We start from the raw sequence: 5,754 nt of genomic DNA, 5'->3' as shown, positions 1-5,754 counted from the left end.
TGTGTCTGGTGATAATGAAGTCAGCTCGGTTCTAGTCTGGTTTTGGTGAAGAATGATTTGTCACATGAGCTATTAGATCCTAACTTCAGGGCAAATAATGGCCTTTCCCATATAGCTCACCATCCTAAGTAAGGCCTGTAAGAACTATTTGATCTACTTGTGCAGTCAAGAAAACTTTATTATGCTTAGTAAGAGCCACACGGGTAAGACCTCAGTGTTCTGAGATGCCAGTCTGCAGGTGAACCCCACCTGAAGCCTAGGAAGGCAGACTATTCACTCTTTGTCCTCAAGTTAATATATCAGCATCTTCTTGGTAAGCATCCTACAGTTTTTCCTCAAGTACTCAGTAACCTTCACAAAACTCTTGTCAGTAAAGAATTGCTGGATCCCCACTGTGACAGGTGCTGTTTCTTATCTTCCAGCTCATTTATATACTTTGTTGCTTCCAAAGCAAAAAGCCTCCTGCAATATGTTAAGATGGAAGCAATATAAAAAGTTACATTAGTTTGCTAAAGCTAGGAGTGAAAACTCAAAGCTAGACAGGAATTGGTATTTCTCTGGAGCCTGCAGGAGCCCCTACTTGCAGGCTCATTCAGATCATCTCTAGCTCTGATCTTAAGGAAGAAGTCTGCAGTGGCACACAAATTAACAAGAGCAGCGAAAGCTTAGAACAAACAAAAGAAATCATCGATTTTTCTTGAAGAGACTGAAGAAATAGTTTTCAATCTTGTATCTTTCTTAAATTGGGAATTATATTTATTCTATACAGGTTTGCTATTGTTGCCAGTTAATTTCAGTAGGACATTACCAGAGACAATAAACACTCTTCGAAAGGCAGCCCTAGCTTCTAGTGCAGTTATACTTTATAACCCTACAGAAAAAAAAATCCTTTTCTAGCAGACACCTGTTATTGCAACACCCACACCTATCCAGCACACACAGAGGTGCTTTGCTAAGCATAGTTTCCCTTACACAGCAAGCACACCTTGTGACAGAGCAACATTCCACTCCATCCTTCTCAAGAGCACTGCCGTGCTTATAGGCTGGATGACCTTCAAGACAAGCAACAGAAAATCACTCACACTATTTACACTTATTTTTCCTGACTAAGCCACGCAGAAGTGCATGGGAAGAAGCAGCTATGCTAGTCTGAACAAGCCACAGATTTAGGCAGAAGCCCATAACCACACAGCTTTCCCCCACAGCAGCAACTACATAAGCAGCCCAGCCCTGCAGCCCAACCCAGCAGCACCCTGATTAACCCAGGGCACCCTTCCTTGTTGCAAACCTCACCACACCGGCACCTATTACAAAACCACAAGCATAACTCAGTAGAAACACTTAACTTACCTGCTATCTGTTCCATACAAACATCTTCCCTCCAAAAGAGTTTTGAGACTACTATTAAGCACCACAAAAATGCCTGTAAGAGGCCCTACCTTATCAGCTGTAGCTTCAGAGCAGTTGTTTCTTCCTCACCTAGTCCACAGGCTCAACATTAAGCCAGACAAAACCTCAGCTTTCACTTCCACACCATCTTCTTCAGTTCCTCCACACCTACTAAGACCCAGACAGCAACCCCTGGCCTGGGGCAGCGGCTCTTTATGTCCCGGGGCCTCCCAGCAGGCTGTGGGGCCCGATGAGCCCTCCGCCCAGCTGGGCCCTCAAAAGCCCCCGGCCTAGCTGGGCCTCCTTGGTGGGTAGTGGCTGTGGCAGCCTGAGCATTCATGAGGTGGGGTTCTCTGCAGCCTGGGAGCCTGGTGCAGCATGGATGAGCAGTTACACTTTGTGGTGTTTAATGAGTGCTTGTCTGTGGCTTCCAGATAGGTAGTAGATGCAGTGTTTTATAGTTCCTAGGGCAAGTACAGAGACAGGTGAAATGCTTTCAGAAATGACTTTGCTATGGCTCTGGAAGCTCTTCACACCCCTTTGTTGGTAGGTAGCCTTGTGGCTGGGCCCATGTATTTCTCTACAGGTACCCTGGTGTGCTCACTTCTGGGGAAAGCTGACCACAGAGAGAAAATGGTCCCTAGAAATGGCCTGTAATATATCCAGAATGATTCAAGACAGTGTTTTCCTACTCTGTAGAAGAGGATTCTTAAAACTCTGAAATAACTAATGTTTTAATATCTTAATCCACATTTTTGTCATTACTCAAAAAAACAAGTTTTCCTGTTTGCATGTTTTTATATGTTATCTTGTATATTTTGCTTCTCATTTTACTTTTACTTCTCCTGTACTTATAGCTTCATTTTTTGTGTATTGCTACCAGCCCTACAAAGTGTGGTTTAGGGCTGGAACAGGGTGGTTTCAGGCAGAAGTGAAGTGCACAGTGCAGGTAAAATACTAGGGTTTAGGGTTGTTCTGTGGTGGGGAACATGCATGTTTGTAGTTTTGTTTTTACGTATTTCTTCAGGCAAAGCTTGAAAAGGCAAAACATAGGCAGGCTTGGACTAGAATATTTTTAAATGAAATGTGAGATATATCTGATGATAGAAAGCTTTAATTTGAGGCTCAGTTGTAATGTGGCTGGAGGCTACTAAACCCCTGTGAATCCAGCTAGGTCAGCCATCAGGTGCTGTTGTTGCATCTAACACTTTCAGAGGCACACTCCCTGGTTCCTGCAGACACTGTGATGAACTCCTATTGCTCCATGGTGTAGGATGTCCTCAAAAAGCTGGGCAGTGGATAAAAAAGATACCTTCTCTTTAAGGCACAAAAGCAGCCATGTACTACTTTTATGGTTTAATCCCAGCCAGCAACTAAGCACCACCTAGGTGCTTGCTCACTCCTCCCCAGTGGGATGGGAGAGAGAACCAGAAGGGTAAAAGTGAGCAAGCTTGTGTTGAGATAAAGACAGTTTAACAGGTAAAGTAAAAGCCATGCACAAGCAAAGGAAAATGAGAAAGTCATTCACCACTTCCCATGGGCAGGCAGGTTTTCAGCCGTCTCCAGGAAAGGGATCATGGCATGTGACAGTTACTTGGAAAGACAAAAGACCATGATTCCAAACATCTTCCTCCTTCTTAACCAGCTTTATATACTGAGCATGACATCATATGGTATGGAATATCCCTTGGATCAGTTGGGGTCAGATGTCCTGGCTGTGTCCCCTCCCAGGTTCTTGCACACCCTTAGCCTACTTGCTGGTGGGGTGAGAAGCAGGAAAAGCCTTAACACTACGTAATCACTGCTCAACAGTAACTAAAACTTCCCTGTGCTATCAATGCTGTTCTCAGCACAAATCCAAAACATAGCCCTGTACCAGCTACTATGAAGAAAATTAACTACTCCAGCCAAAACCAGGACACTACTGTAGCTTGACGTAAAGTGTTTAATAAAGTACAGTATCAGAAACAATAGTCTAATAGAAAAGCTTAAAAGATGAATATTATATGTATTGTACTTGTTACATTTTCAGTGATATTTTAGGGCATGAAGGATTTCTGAAGGATCCAACAGAGATACAAACAATGTAGAAACTGATTTCTGTCCATTTAGAACCAGAGATATGCATGTGTTGAAAATACCTTTTTCACCAGGAAAAAGGAAAGCTCTGACAGGATATTTATTAATATTTTTTTGATTTACTAATTTTGATTTACTAATGAGGTATTTAGCACGCTAGCAGCAGATGTCCAGGACTAATGTGCTCCAAGTGTTCCCTTCACAATAAGGGCTGATCTGTAGTGCAGGCTGAAACTTGCGTCACTCGGTTTGATTTTATTTAGCACAAGTCATAGCCTTTTAGAAATGCAGGGTGATTCATCAGGCTGGCTGTGTTCTTACTGCCTAGTTCCAAAAGGTGTGATGTGCTGATTGATGTTCATTTGATGTACCAGCAAAGAATCCAGCATTTGAAGCATTCAAATAACAAGTTTAATGGGCTGGGGCAGGATGGGAGGTGAATCCAGTTTGAAGAACTTCAGCTGAGATTGCTTATCTACCCATCAGAGGGGCTTGCTCTGCTCTCAGCTGCTTGTCAGGCTGCTCTAATTGGCCTGTGTATGTACCCTAAGTGATGCATGGCTGCATGGTAAGGACAGAACAGAACAGGACCAAGAACCTGCATACTCTGAACTAGAATCAGGTCATACCCATTGTTTGGACTTTTTTTTTTCCCCTAAATGTCATCTATGCTTTGCAAAGGTTAAAAAATATTGCACCAGTCTTTTTGTGGACATGACCTGTTCAGAATCACAGGTCGCTAGCTGATGGCATCTTTCCATTAACATGAGGCTCCTGAGAGGCCAAAGTTGTTTTGGTTTGGTTTGGTTTTTTTTTTTGAAGTAGCCATTGGAGGATGAAAGTGTCCTTTGTGTTTCTTAAGTGCAGCTCGTAGGTCACTACCACCTCCCCAGATGTAAAGGTCTATGGAGGTCTATGGTAAGTCATCTTTCTCCTGATTTCTTTCATAAACCCAAATTTGGGGAACAGTCCACTTTTCCAGTGTGATAGTCTCAGAAGAAACTAAATCACGAACAGTTGCAGGGAACAACTGAGATCTATAGGGACAAGAAGAAATTCTGATCTTGGGGAACATTAGCAAATAATAATAGTAATAATAAAGACTGTTTAAATGACAACTACACTGATTCAAAATAACAGGATTTTTTTTTTCCCCATAATTATTTTCTCTCTAGTTTCTAAGGGACTATTTGTCAAACAGGAAGGTTACATTGGCTACATTTCTGGATGCAGTTTTTACATTAACAGAAGTATTGCTGTGAGTGACTAATACTGCAATTTAGTGATCCATATCGGGACATGTATGAGCAGGCAGTGACGTACTTTTTGTATGCTAGAAAGCATTAATTGGCTTATGTATCATCAGTTTTCAAATAGATATGTTACACCTTATTGCTACCACATTCATTTTATATTTGTTACCAATAATGTTCAGTTCATAATTATGTTCTGTAGGGGTTCCAAAGTTTACTTCAGTTGACTGAGAAACATTGCTCAAATTCCTTCCTCAATCTCCAACTGTGCTGAGAAAATGAAGGAGATGACATAAGAAAATGATTTAACATTTACAGAACTAGGTGCTGTGTGGGCAATGCTGTAAGTCAGCATCTCCCTTCATTGGCAGGCAGATACCAACGTCTGCATCAGCTAACACTTTTTGACTGTATCAATCTCGGAGGTATCATGAGATTTTTAAAAAACATAGAGGAGGGATAACCTCAAATGATCAATGAAGAACCTCTTAAGTAAAGAGAACAGAAATGGCTTTCATGGAGTTCTTTTAAACAAATGACTGCTGCAGGGAATGGGTCTCAGACTTATATTTACTGCAACTTGGTTTAAAGTTTACTTTCCTAAAAACTTCTTCACCTGTGATCTTGCTTCTTAAGATCTTCATACATAAAATTATCTGTTCACTTAAGTCTAAAAGATCTTGTAAACTATTCTTCAAAAGCTCTGTAACCTGAACTTTTTCATTCTTTTGGGAGTTACCAAATTCTTGGCTAATGATAGCATGTAGATGGGGAAAAAAAATTTCCAAGGTAATACTGTTCAACACAGATCAAAAGTCAGTGAACAGAGATGCTGAGATATGATAGGCTCTTAAAGTTACGTCTTTCTGAAAAGCAGGGTCCATATTCCTCAGAACATCCCTGGTTGCAAACTCCCCTTCCCATGCAAAATTGCTCTTCTATTGTTATTAATTTAAAGAAAGTAATGGCTATTTACACTTGTTACAGGCTACTCACATCAGGAATTCAACTAATTATGCATGCACAAGCATCA

The sequence above is a fragment of the Strigops habroptila genome, chromosome 9 (genome assembly GCF_004027225.2).
Source record: "Strigops habroptila isolate Jane chromosome 9, bStrHab1.2.pri, whole genome shotgun sequence".
Classification (NCBI taxonomy): Eukaryota; Metazoa; Chordata; class Aves; order Psittaciformes; family Psittacidae; genus Strigops; species Strigops habroptila.
This window is presented reverse-complemented; position numbering follows the sequence as displayed.